This window comes from Nylanderia fulva, unplaced genomic scaffold (assembly GCF_048542155.1).
Source record: "Nylanderia fulva isolate GAGA-0341 unplaced genomic scaffold, ASM4854215v1 Scaffold35, whole genome shotgun sequence".
In the NCBI taxonomy this organism is placed as follows: Eukaryota; Metazoa; Arthropoda; class Insecta; order Hymenoptera; family Formicidae; genus Nylanderia; species Nylanderia fulva.
In genome coordinates this window covers 289,655-303,903 of record NW_028190422.1, presented here as the reverse complement: position 1 = coordinate 303,903, position 14,249 = coordinate 289,655, and the positions used below count along the sequence as shown (strand labels likewise).

Below are 14,249 nucleotides of genomic sequence, written 5' to 3'. Positions count from 1 at the left end.
GAAACTCGTGAACAATTTCGAATCAACAAAAAATCATAAATAATGTTATTTATATGATTAAAATAATGTATAATAACAAATTTCAATATTCCAAACTTTGAAAGAAAAATAAATATATTTCTCAATCGATCTTCTATGAGAAATGTAACACTAGACTCATCTATTCGCGATATGTGACTCGAGGCTCTCAGTGCGTGACCAACCTATATTTATTTACAGTGCACTCGGAAGTCGAGCCTTTTCTATGTAGGTACACATGCGGAGACGATTACTACATCGCGGAAATGCATCGTGCCCCTTCGACAGGTATGATCGCCGTAAGCATCTTTTTCCGCTCAACGTTTTAAATTTTTATATACGAATAATACTTGAAATTTTCATTACCCTAATGCTATATATGTAATTTTAGATTCTTATTTAATATTAATTATTTCAAGTAAAAGCTTTAAAATTTTTGTCAAAAATATGAAACTACGAAATATGAATTATTATTTTTAAACAATTGTAATGGTTATAATTTATAATAATGAATCAGCGATTTGATTGATGCTAATCTAACTACCTGTTTTATGCAATGCAATCAGCTATCTATGATGTAAGATCGAAAGACATGATGGAAATAACGATGGACGATAGGCACGCGTCGTTGCATCGATTTCGATTCAAATGCATTACAGTCGCATCCCGATTAAATAAATTTAGCATTAAAATGCTACGTTCGGGGGACCAGCAGCACGGTCTATTAAACATTAAATTTAAGCAGCAGCTTCCTGCCGCAGATCCGTCGTGTGTAAAGTGCGCATAGAGGATGTTACATCGGTACGTAAAACAAGAAATATCACTTTGTACGTACTCTGTTTGATTGTATTTTCATTGTTAATATCGCTTTAAAAAATTGCCCAGGAAAGTGGAAATAGAATGCCAATAATACAAAATATCTCATAAATCTAGTAGCTTATATACAGCATAACGATTAAATCAACAAGAATTGCATTACCGAAATCTCTGAATAGCTCTTAAATTACAAAAATTAATTGAATTCTGGAAAAACAAACATCCAAATAGATAGTAAAGCTTCTTATAAAAAAAAAAACAACTAAATGAACAACAACTAATGAGAGAAAGAAGATTTATTTGAAATGAATCAAATCAAAGAAAATAGAATCTTTCAAAATAGAAATTAATTCCCTTTTTATTTTTGACATATCCCTACTGAACTTTTATTAGTTTGCCAAAATTTACCAAATGGTTAATTCGTTCTAATAATTTCTACAAGTGCCAATTTAATCTTATTGAAGTAATGTATCTTAATTTATCGTAAGATAGTCGCGTCTGATTAAATAATGCACAGAGAAGATAAATATAGATATGAATATATATATCAATAATTATATATAATTGCGTGGAAAAAAAGAATGTACGTTATTCTTTAGTTTCTGACAATGGCACAAAGGACCGCCACTTACAAGAGAACTCGAGCTTACCGACCAGACCAAATCGAACTCGAATATAAAAGCTCTTCAGCTAGGTTACCAACGGCATCAGTGCTGAACAGCTGGTTGCTACGTCGAGCAAGGTTGAACTAGGTACATGTCGACCTCGAAGTACTGCATATAGGCATTATATACTGTATGCAGACCTGCGCACAATTGCACTCAAAGCGCCGATAAAGAAGAGAAAGGAAGCAAATTGGATTTTTTTCATAAATTACATAAATTATTTCAACAGGATTAACCTTGCACTTGTAGAAATTATTGGAACGGTTCAAATTCTGGCAAACAAATCAACAAATTTTAATCTCTCTCTCAATATCTATTTTATTGCATCTCAATTCGACTTCGCATAAATTAAATTGTAGAAAAAATCAGGGTAAAATATTTTTAAATTAATAATATTAATAATAAAAATAAATTTTTGAACAGAAAAATTTCACATTATGTTAATTAAGTTTAATTTACTATATTGTAATATTTATGATGTTAATATCGCACCTCATATTAACTAAATGATATTGATTATGTCTGTTATATATTCATTATGCTTTTACATCCATACTCTCTGTATAATAAATGCTGCCGCTTTCGCAAAATGTGTAGCAGCCGCAAAAATGTATGCATATTATGTCATCATTTTCGTATGTAAATTTTACAAATAATCCGCGCTGGATATGAAAGACAACATGTAAGTGCATTCGCGACGTTACTACGTATGTTAGATTTATGTCTTTCAATTAATAATGTTTGTGCTTTGTGTTAAATGCTTTAAAATTTATTAAAATCTATAAAATCCAAAAGTAGGTCAAGTTTTATTCTCATTATCAAGGTACTTGGTATCAAAATTATTTATATGCAACATGTAAGATAAAATAACAGTAAAAAGTTTCATTCAGAGCAAACCGTTAATATAGATAATACCCCTATGTAATTAGTATTTTATCCATGATAAACGGTGCTTCGGATAACTGTATAGTAATTATTGCACTTTCGAACAATGTTGTCGAACTCGCTGTTCAATGCTTTCCTCTTTAAATCTCTGCTCATTTCGCTCATTTGTTTAGCTATAATATAAGTTATCTCATTCTCTACTCACTTGCTCTGCTAATAGATATATACATTCAAATTATATAGAATAATGTATGTGTGAAATTGACATCTCATTTTGTAGAAACCCATAAATAATTCAAAATTCTGAATAAACTGGACATAATGAGCAAACAAAAATTTATGGATTAAATTAAGAATTTAATTTTTTTAAAATTTGAAGAGCTAATATAAGTTAGACTCTCCAATTTCTTTTAATAACTATTTTTCTAGAGATGTGTAAATAACAATTCTCAAAAACGACAAGCATAAGCAAACAACGTACAATCAAGTGACAAATAGAAATTTAATTATTCCGAAAATTAGGGGACTGCGTCACGTAGGTGTCCATGGAACTATTGTGTATTGTGTGGCGTCTCCCATTTACTTTCTATCGCGTTGTGCACTCGTTCCAGTTTCATCCGAGACACAGGGCACCGTGAGCGGCACTTGAGGATACGTATGCGGAACGCACATTTTTCTCACCAATCATCTTCCCCTTTCGAGGTCCTCTAAGAGGTCGAAATACGTGTAGGCGCATAAGAAGGCATTAAATATGAAGCGAAGCGAGCTCTTTATAGTGATATATGAACTCTGTTTTAGATAATGACTTTTTATATTGATATATGAACTCTGTTTCAGAAAATAAGATCATTAAAGTACGGATCTTTCGATAAACCTGATAATACCGAAACTAATATCGCGCCCACACACTTGTAATTTTGAACTAGTCAATTCTGAAAATACATTTAGAAGGGCGTTTTTAAGCTAGAACTTTATTTAATGTTTCGAATGTATCTTTATATTTAACCAGTGCGATAAATATCTTTCTTTTTTAGCGCGTGCGTGTATGTAGGCAGGACTTCAGCAACGTTGTGGCAACGAGGGAAAGTGGAATTTAGGCTGCACGCAGAAGGATGTACTCGCGAGCGAGGGAACAGATTTCGTGAGGATACAGACACTAGAGCATTCGACGCAAACGGCAAATGACGTAAGATAAGATAAGACAAGGTGAGGAGGTTTGGTGAGCCAAGAGAGGCTCCTCATGGGCATCCTTATAAGGCTGCAGCGCCCACGTGTGCACGGCTCTCGACGACGGTGTGCTTTCGGACAAGGACTATATATACAAGTCTTTCTCTGCATCTTTTTTCTCCTTTTTTAATCGATTACGCATATACGGTAAGCACGCGAGATAAATCTTGTATTTTAAACCGTGTGTGGCATACACGTTCCTATGCCTGATGCATTAGATATAGAGTATCAGATTGTGTTTTCGATTTTATGAGAATATTTAAGTTTTGAACGAAGAATAAACGATGAATTTTTGACAATTTTCTTCCCGTTTCGTATAACTGTCCGTTTCGTTAATTTCTCTTATTGTTTTCTATTAATTAAGAAGTGTATTGAAATACTGATGATGTCGGATTATATATTGTATAATAGGAATAATTAACACATTTCTTGATCTGATATATCATTTCGAAAGATATTTCGCTGTAATGGATAGAATTGAATTCTCACTATAATGATATTTGCTGGATTGCTTCAGCTATAAATTTACATAATTCAATATGGTCTGCAACAGATCCGATTTAACGGATGATTCAATATCGGAAGGTAATTTAATTCAACGTGGAGATATTCATATTATATAAGACGTACAGTCATAAAAAAAATATAAAAGAATACTTTCTAAAATTTCCAATAAAATATATATAATAAATATTTATACAAACAAAATTTGTATCTTATCGAGATTGATTGTGATTATTTGAATTAAAAAATAATTATCAAAAATAAATTGTTTAAAATAGAAATCTATTGTTTTGCTGCCTCAAATTTTCTGTATGTCTAAAATATATTTAATATAATAATATTAATTTTATTTAAATATGTAAATTTCGTATTAACGTTATCCTTACGATAATCCAACAACATAATTAGTCACTGATCAATTATTCGACGATAGGTATTCACCTGACGATATCGGATATCGTCAAGATCGTTTGTGAGGGCGATCGCGATCGTTTTGAAACACACAGATTACGCGCAGAATGCGTGTCAGCCACTTGTTGCATCGCATCTCAAATGCACAATTGCGTCAATAAGTTACCTACCTACATACGCATCACAAGATGTAATACTTTGGATTGTTCGCGACGGTCATTTCAACCACGTAATCGATCGATGAATCGGGCAGTTGCAGAAAATAAGTTCCGCAGTAGGAATCAACGAGATGAATCTCATGCAAGACCAACGGTTTCTGAGAATGCATTAGCTGCATTCTCTTGGAACAACGCGCACGTAAATTTCTTTCATTACGTTGCACTGGAATAAATTTAATTGAAAAAAGAATAACTTATATATATATATACATATATCAATAAATTAAGTAGGGAAATAATCAGATTTTTCCCCCAAAACTCTAGCAAAAAAATTATATGATTAGAAAATATATATAAATAATTTATTGCAAAAATATTATTTGTATAACTCTCTAAAATAATTTAACCAATAAAATATGATTTTTATATGGAAATAGTAATATTTTCGTGTTTTATACAAATATCAAATACTTTTTTACTCGCCTATTCTTCGCTCTCTAAATTTATATAATTACTTTGTTATATTTCACATGCGATCACGTCGCGCGTTATTATCATCATTTGACGCGATGCAATTAATAAAACCGTCGTGCCGAGGGTAATTAACAAACGTGTTCTACTTGTTAATCAAACGTGCACGTCCTGCACTGTGATGTAGCGCATTATTCTCGGTCTTCAGTGCATGTGCATGCGTTTTAAGTGCATCTACTTGGCGGAATATCTGTCCACTGTCGTTCATCGAGCTCCAGATACCGCGGCCTAAATAGAGCGCAGATAAAAATAGACGCGCTAGCGCGTTGCCCATGAATGTTCCTTAATGTGCGCGGGATGAAAGAAATTGCAACTGCGAGGAGGAACGCACCTACGTGCAACGATGGTTATCCAGCAGCAACCGGACATTTCGCGAGATATGCATTTCTCCGCAAAATCAAAACTTCGGACTTCAAACTTTAAATGCGAAATTCCCCCCAAAAAATTATTAATATATATTAATTCGGAGAAACGCATATACTCATTGCCAGATTAATGAGATTTTGAGAAAGATTCAAGCCTAAAGACACATGCATTAATAAAATGCATTTCTGAAATTTGCTTACTTCGCTCTTTAATCTTGTATTAACTGTCAAATTATATCTGACAATTAAATCTGGCACTTAAATATATATATATATATATGACAATTTAATATGTCACATAACTGTCAGATATAGTGTGACAGTTTAATGTAAGATTAATAAAGAGTGAGAGTGAACAAATTTTTAGAAATGCATTTTATTAATGTACGTGTTTCTCTTTAGGCTTGAATCTCTCATTAATCTAGCAAAGAGTTCGGGCTGATTCATGAGCAATAAATAGCACAAACTTTTTTAATGCGCGGAAACGCAGTTGCAATATATGCGCGCATTTCCTCGATTGGTTTGTGATGCTGCACGTGCAGTGTCTTCTTTTCAAATTGTACGAAGGTCAGAGCCAGGTTTTAAACATGGATAATAGTAAACGTTGTGTAGCTAGGCTCAACTCGGTCGATTGACATTTTGAACGGAAACGGATGGGAGGTTTTTGTACACTTTGAAATAACGCGAACGATACAAGTCTAATTTTCATTACCGCATCGATTACCTTGCATATGTATATATATAATGTCAGAGCTTAAAAATGTATAATTATACATAAATATAATTTCAAACTCTATACGACATTTTGAGAGAAAAAATAAAAAATAGACGTTATTATAAAAATACGTTCCTAATATTAAAATTCCTAAGTGTGTGCTTACAAAAATAAAAGAAATTGTACAACAAATTTTAGCTGACGTTCTGCTAAACTTGAGAGTAAAAGATGAAGTGTTTTATACCCGTGAATACAATACATATATCTCTTTTCTTGCACATCTAAAGTAATGATGTAACTGCGCTTCAACGGCGCATTCCGCTAATCATACTGCGTAAAAACTGTTACACGCGAACATGCATTTCTCATTCCATGTTTCAGTACATTTCATGCGATTCGTAGCTGCGTTATAATAGAGGACGATTTGTACGCGTTATGCGTAAGAGCGCGTGGCGATGCGAGCCCGTGAAAAACAACGTTACGGCAATTGTGTCAGAAATTCCCGCGAATTAATCGTCCTGTCGGTATAAGTTCGCTAACGAACCAAAACGTTCGTTACCGCAGAAACTCAATAGGCTCATTCAGAGATCGCGCGATGACGTAACGAATTAGCCGCTAATTGGAGAAGGTCGGATCGAAATTTGTCGAATATATCCGTCAGAGTGCCGGAAATTACCTCGATATGTAACCTCGAATAACTTCTTTAGGAAATCGCTGGCAATTAAGTGTCAAGTTATCGCGATAATCGGTGAAAAATTAAGCTATATTTTTGCGAGAATCAGCTCTTTCCTGTTGTAATAATTTTAATTATAAATTGCAATTATAAGATGTAAAAATGAATTTCGCAAACGCGAGAAACGCGCGGAGATAGATAATAACGTACTCTGTTGTACAAAGAGGGAAGGAAGGCGATGCATACACGTGCATTTAGGGTGAGCGCAGATAAGCGGCCCGGTCCGCGATAAGCTGATGATCGATGCGCTTCCGGCGGTATAAAGTGTTTCAGGTTGCAATTATCGATAATTGCGAAGTGACTGATTTGATCCTCGGGACACAACACACTAGATAAAAATTTTAACACGCATCAACCATCAGTCGCGCACAGACTGTACACACGTGTGCGTGTAACTGGTTGTTGGCAAACCCTCGCCTTTCTTGGCGACCGGCCTGACTCATTCAACGATGAAGAGAACGTGTGTTAATAAAAACCGTGCCGATTGTCATACAAAAGAACGATCGCGCGACCTCTGCTCGGAGATACCAATGATACTTCAATAAAAAGTCGGAAAATTGTCGGAGCCGAAAAAACTGCAATAATGCCAATAGTGTTAAAATTTTTTATGTAATTAAGAGAGACTTAATTTCAAGAAAATGCCGATGATAAAACAGATAATCAAAACAGTCTTTTCAATTTTAAATAGGCTTTAACAACATTTATATATAATATTATATAATTGTAAAAATATATAAAATTAAAATTTGTAATAAACATGAAAAAAAAATTAGCTATCATAGCTAAATTTTAGCTGTTCATAAATTACAACTTGAAATTTGATATGGTAATTAATATTTTTAGCTATAGTTTAACGGAGACTATTATTTAGGCATGATAACCAAATTTCATATGATATAAGAACAGCTAAAATTATAGATATAGAAGCTAATTTTTTTCCGTGAAAAAAATTACGTTCTTATTTTTATTTTTGCTAAAGAAAAATTGATTGTACAAACAAGTTATTTTATTATAGATCAACAATTTTATTTTATTTATTTAAGAGCATAGCAGATTTGAAAACTTTGTTCAAGTTATAATATTCAAGAGACACTAAATCCAATGGACATAAATGGATTAAAGTCCGAGAAATTTTATATATCCGGCAATGTTCCAACAAAGAGGCGTGGACGAGAATGCATGTATGATGTCGAGCGGCAGAGACGAAGATAAACACTATTATTACGTAAATATTGGCTGACTTAGTGTTCTCAGCGTAGTCATGAATTTATACGGAATAAACATTGCGGAATGCGCTATTCCCTTTAATTCCGGAGCACTCGACCACGAGAATTCGCGCTGATGCGATGGCCCTAATTCAATTTCGATCTGTATGTACATACATGGTCAGCCGGAAGTCGATTGGTTCTCATCACAGAATTTCCTGGCTACAATACGAGGCAAACGCGATTCTACAGCAAAGAGCATCTTAAACGTTACAAGGACATTAAATACAATTTCAGACTTTTAACTCTGATAGTTGCACCAATTTGCCTTCAAGTATATTCTTCAACTATAAAATAGAATTTTTTGACGCAATAAAGAGTTATTAAAAATTAATTTAAATGATTGTTTAATTATTGCATCATAAAAACCAGAATTTTCGAATATTACTACAAGTATGAGATGTTATTTTCGAATTTAGAATTTTACTTCCAAATAATTTCATTTTCGATAAATTATTTAAAATATAATTTCATTTACAGATACAATTGCAACTGCAGTTTAAATATTCGAAATGTCAACGGATTGCTATTGTAGCGAACGAATAAATATCGACAAACTCCGTCTCACAATTTGAATCCCAAGGATGAGTGGAAACCTTAGAAATATTCCGCGTTGGCGGGATAATATTGTGCAAAGTCTACGACACCCGTGGTATGAAATAATCGAGGTTTCCAGACATGACCGCACGAGGAATACAGCGAATTATAAATAACATCATCCTAATGAAATAATACGACGTTCGATCAGTAATACTTTACCGTTTTCTAAAATTATAATCATCCAATGTATATGCGTAGTTGCAATAATTTGTAGAGAATAAATGCAAGTACATTTTTTACTCAAAACGATAAGAAAAATTAATAATTTCTCATAAGCGAATAAATGAGTTAAGAAATTTTGATTTTCAATAAGTCAAGATAATTTTACTTCAATAAAAGTGTCATTAAATAAAGTTTCTACTAAGAAATTTAATATTGAAAATTGAAACATTTTACGAGATAATACAAACTGACCTCTTATCATATTCTCGAAGAAAAACTGGATTCTAAATTCGTTATAGAATTTACCTTCCAATCTTTTTGGGTCAAGTCTCCGATTATTCCGTACGAAACTCACGGATCGATATCCGACTTCTTGGTGAGTTTCTCAGCGTTCGTAAAATAATTAATAGTGTCAAGAATTATATGCGACACGAGAAAACGCAACGAATTCGCTTGCATTTGCAAAAACGCGCCTCTCGAGAGCCATAAGTTGTATATACATATATATATAATATATCGTGTGGGAGGCTGACCAAACACCCAATGCTAATATCGATCGTACCGCGTTCGTAACGTGTGTGTGAAACGATGAAAGTCCGAAGTGTCCGAGGGTGGTAACGTGTCTGATTCATTCGATCATGTTTCTGTCGGACCAGGTGTGCGCCGTGAAAATATGGCACTACGTGACATCGCGAAAACTTGAATACGAAACTTCGCAACAGGCCAAATCCAAATTATTTTCAAACAGTAATTTACACAAATTTTAGTAGACAAGTTCAAAAGATTTTTGATTATCGCAAAAGTTTGTTATAGAAAATTACAAGCTAAAGATTAAAGCCTCTTCCCCTTTAAGAGATTTATGTATGTTTAATGTGGCAATTTTAAGATTATCCAGAGTAATTTCGAATGTGCGAACAGCGATAACTTGAGATAACGCATGTAATGAGCGTAATCAGAGAATGTTCCGCTACCATCTAATCCTTTATCGCGTCATATATTAGTTAATACTCCGGGAAATAGATAATGTTTATTTTAGAGCACGAAAAAAAATCTGAATAAATATAAAGAGCTAAAAATAATTTTCATATCGTTCGTATAAATATCTATTTGATATCGTTTAATATTTTTTTCTATGAAACATAATATACGAAGATGCTGAAATTTTTTTGCAATACATCCGAATTATTGATAATTGCGTTACAACAGTTGGGAAACACAGAGTAAAAAAATTAACGCTCGAAAGCGCGGCGATGTTTCTTCCCATGCGTGCCGCAACTTAAAGTGATTAACAATAAAGCAATTCCCGCGCGGTCTTTATAAGAACGCATCTGCGAATTATAAACGCCCTGGTAAGCATTCAACGAAATATACAAGCTTCGCATCCACTGCTTACGCGGTATATAAGTACACGGAATAATTAATGAAATTTTGTGCTGAATTATATGCACTACGCCTGCGAGCTTAATTCTCGTACAAATCTCATTATCTCAAACATATTTAAATGTAAATTCCTCAAATAATGTATAATAATACAATATATAATATTACGTATTTATATACATAACATTTTATATAAATTTTATAAATAAAAGATATAATTGTCTGTCTCATTGTTTAAGCAGAAAAAAATTGTTCCGGAAGACATAAGTACCAATTCACACGAATATATATGCAAAGAATTCCAAACATATTTATATCAGTATACAGAGAGAATTTTTTCTTAGAATTTACCATGAAAATCATGATAATCGTGGGACAATATATGCTATTGGAAGAATTATGTAAGAGAGTTTCTTTGATTAATATTTATACCACGATTTACGATAAAAAATATTAAATCTACCACAATATAAGATAAAATATGAATCAATATTTTTTACTATGTACATATTAATATCTTTTATTGTGCTAAATATTAATGAGAGAAACTCTTATAAAATTCTTCCAATACCATATTGTCCCACGATTAGCATGATTTTCAGGGTAAATTGTAAAAAGAAAATTTTCTCCGCGTAGGAAAAGAAAATTACAAAATTTAAGAGCAGGCAAGCGGAGAGACATAAATTTATATATAGCCGTGAGTTAGGTTTAAGAAACTCTCTTGCGAATTATGAATGCCCTGATAAGCATTCAACGACGCAGAGGAGTCGACACAGCGAGCGGCTCAACGTCTAGTCCGTTTACGCGGAATATTTTCGCACGGCTCGAAAGAGAGGTAAGTATGTGTATTGTGTCTGGCGGGAGTGTGCTCTGCCGGATCAATTATGCTAGTCTCCCCTAACGCGCCACTCGCTCGCTGCTCCTGCACCGTGTTGCCTTCGCGAACGTAACGGTTAGGCAGCGACGAATGTGCATCCGATGTGCAGACTGCACCAAGCGAAACTTCCGTGCCGCTTCGTCTATAGTTGATAGACCCTGCGCCAGCGGTAGCTCGAGCTCGCACTCTCTTTGAATTAAATATCGAAACATATATCCACCCTCACACGTGCACCCAACTCTTTTTTTCCCGCAGGACTTATCCTGAATCAACCGAACTTTTCAGTCATTTATATAGAGCCGGAAATATTTTCAAGACTTTGTGGAAATAGGGACGGACGTGATAATGATTTGTGGCAACCGTATATGTTACCGTTATATTTAGAGAAGCGTAAATGTGATTTTTATAGCTTATTTCTTAGAAATGTTTTAGCTCCTATTCTTGTTTTTCAAAATAATATTGTCGTACGAAAGATTAAAAATTTGTCAGATCCTGGCTAATAATTTAGATTAAATTTGATTTCTCATTAATACAATATTATAATAAAAACATATTTTTTAATTTCATATATATTAAAAACAACACATTTTTTACGAGTACTAAACAGTCTTTAGTTTAAGTCTTATAACTACAGTAATTTATACGACGAGATTATAATCTACCACGTGCCAGCACGTACATATACCAAATGATCGATGCAGAATGTCATATATAAACAATTGCAAGATCAATAAGAAACATAGATATATCACTGACGTCAGTTTTGGATTTAATATTTCTGTTCTTCGATCACTCGAACGTGAATGTGGTTCATGTTCGAAGTTTGCGATTACGAATACAAGATTTTATCTTCGATTAGTCCTTCAAATATTAAAAAGAAGAGAACATAAATATGCACATTCTTAGCTATCCAATGCTTGAAACTTATATAAAATGCTTTATATAAAATTAATATAAAGTCTATTTTAAAACAACTGTTTTTCTCCTAACTTAAATAGTTCAATATATAACACACACTCTACTAGAATTTAAAAATATTTATTTACTTATTCTTAAAACAAATAAGGAAATATGAAAATTTTTACTTCAATTAATATACAAAACTTTAATATTTTTATATAACAATTTTTTACTATTTGCAATCACAAATACAAGATTTTATCTTCGATTATTAAAGCCCTTCAAGCATTAAAAAAAAGAGAACATAATTATACACATTCTTAGCTATCCAATACTTTCCAAAGTTTATATAAAATGCTTTATACAAAATTATTAAAAAGTATATTTTAAAATAACTGTTTTTCTCTCTCTTCCTACTTAAATATTTCAGTATATATAATATACACTACTGGAATTTAAAAAATATTTATTTACTTATTATTATAAAAAAAAATAAGAAGAAAATAGAAATTGTTATATTGTAGAAATTTATAAATGATTGTAACGAATATAATATTTTATCAATAAAATTGTCTATTAATGCGAATGTTCTTTCAATTAATATACAAAATTTTAATATTTTTATATAACAATTTTTTGTTATTTTACACATTAGAAACAAGTAGCGGATATTTTAGAAATTAAATTAATAAAGCAAACCGCGTTTTTCGTGACGCCACTTCAAACTTCCGTTCTTCGATTACGCTAATGAGAACGTAACTCGCTTGTGTTAGAGTTTGCGAGATTTTTGGTCTCGTTCTACATGTTGGGAACAACATACGCGGTGAAAGGAAGTGCCGTCTTGCGGCTCGATCGGCGACTTTGTAACGTCCGTTATTACGCCTGCTTAGAAGAATTTGGATAGCACGTGATAGAATATCCGTAGAAGCAACTTCTATTGAAAAGTCTGATATTAATTTTTTTATGCTTTACTTTCTGTCATTCATATAATCCCGATTGCACGTTGACTGTTGTTTTTTAAAACTTAAAATTGTCGACGCAAAAAAAAATCACTATGTGTTTAGAGCAACTTAATGCAAAAAATTTTAATGACAATTTTTAAATCTTCAATAAACAATTTTCTTTATAATATTCAACATCGAAATATGTGTAATATATGTATGTATTTCTTTTAATTCATTCGAATTAAATTAAGAACTCCAATTTTCGTCATTCGTATTCGCAACTTTCAAATTTAAAATTCATGAAAAACAATATTATTTTTTAAATAACTTATAATTTGAGAATAATTATCTCCATGTTTTAATTAATAATTTGCTCTAATTTTTAAAATTTATTAGAAAATTCGGCAATGTTGGAATATCTTATCTTGTATATTTGCTGCATTATAATTTCGTAATTTATTATAAACATATCGCGAGAAATTTAAAAATATTACAAAGGAGACAATAATCTTAATAACAAAGGAAAACAAATATAACGAAGTCCCCCAAGAGAAAGAAAGAAAATTATAGAAGAGAGGTCGAATTGACAAATTTTCTCTTATATGGGAGCAAATTCGAATATACAGGAGACCGGTCATAATTCATAATTTAAACGCGGTTTGCTTTAATTTTTAAATTATCGAGCTACTTGTTTCCACAATAATTTTGTTATAATATATAAATAGATATTAAAATGTTTTGTATCAAATGAAGAAACATTCGTGAAGAATTCAAAAATATTACAAAGGACAATTATAGAAAAGGAACGTAACAAAATCTGGACAAAAAAAGAAAACAAACATAAAGAGGTCACCGAAGAAAGAGAGAGAGAGAGAACTCTTGTCCGAACTGTGCAAGAGATCGAAAATTCGCATATTTTTCCCTATATGGGATCGAATTCGAATGTACGAGAGACCGGTCGATGACGAAGGGCGAATATCAATTAAGCCCACGTATGATTATCACGCTGCAATCAGGCCGCATCGCGGAAAAACAGAGACGAGCTCGAGTCAGCGAGATAGAAGGAGAACGAACGAAGAAGAAGAAACAATGG

General features: G+C 32.5%; 1 protein-coding gene across 1 annotated transcript in view; it reads right to left on the bottom strand.

Annotated features, from left to right (window-relative positions):
- Klp10A (kinesin-like protein 10A) overlaps nt 1–14,249 on the bottom strand; it is a 29,232-nt gene that overhangs the window by 14,028 nt on the left and 955 nt on the right. The window lies entirely within an intron of this gene.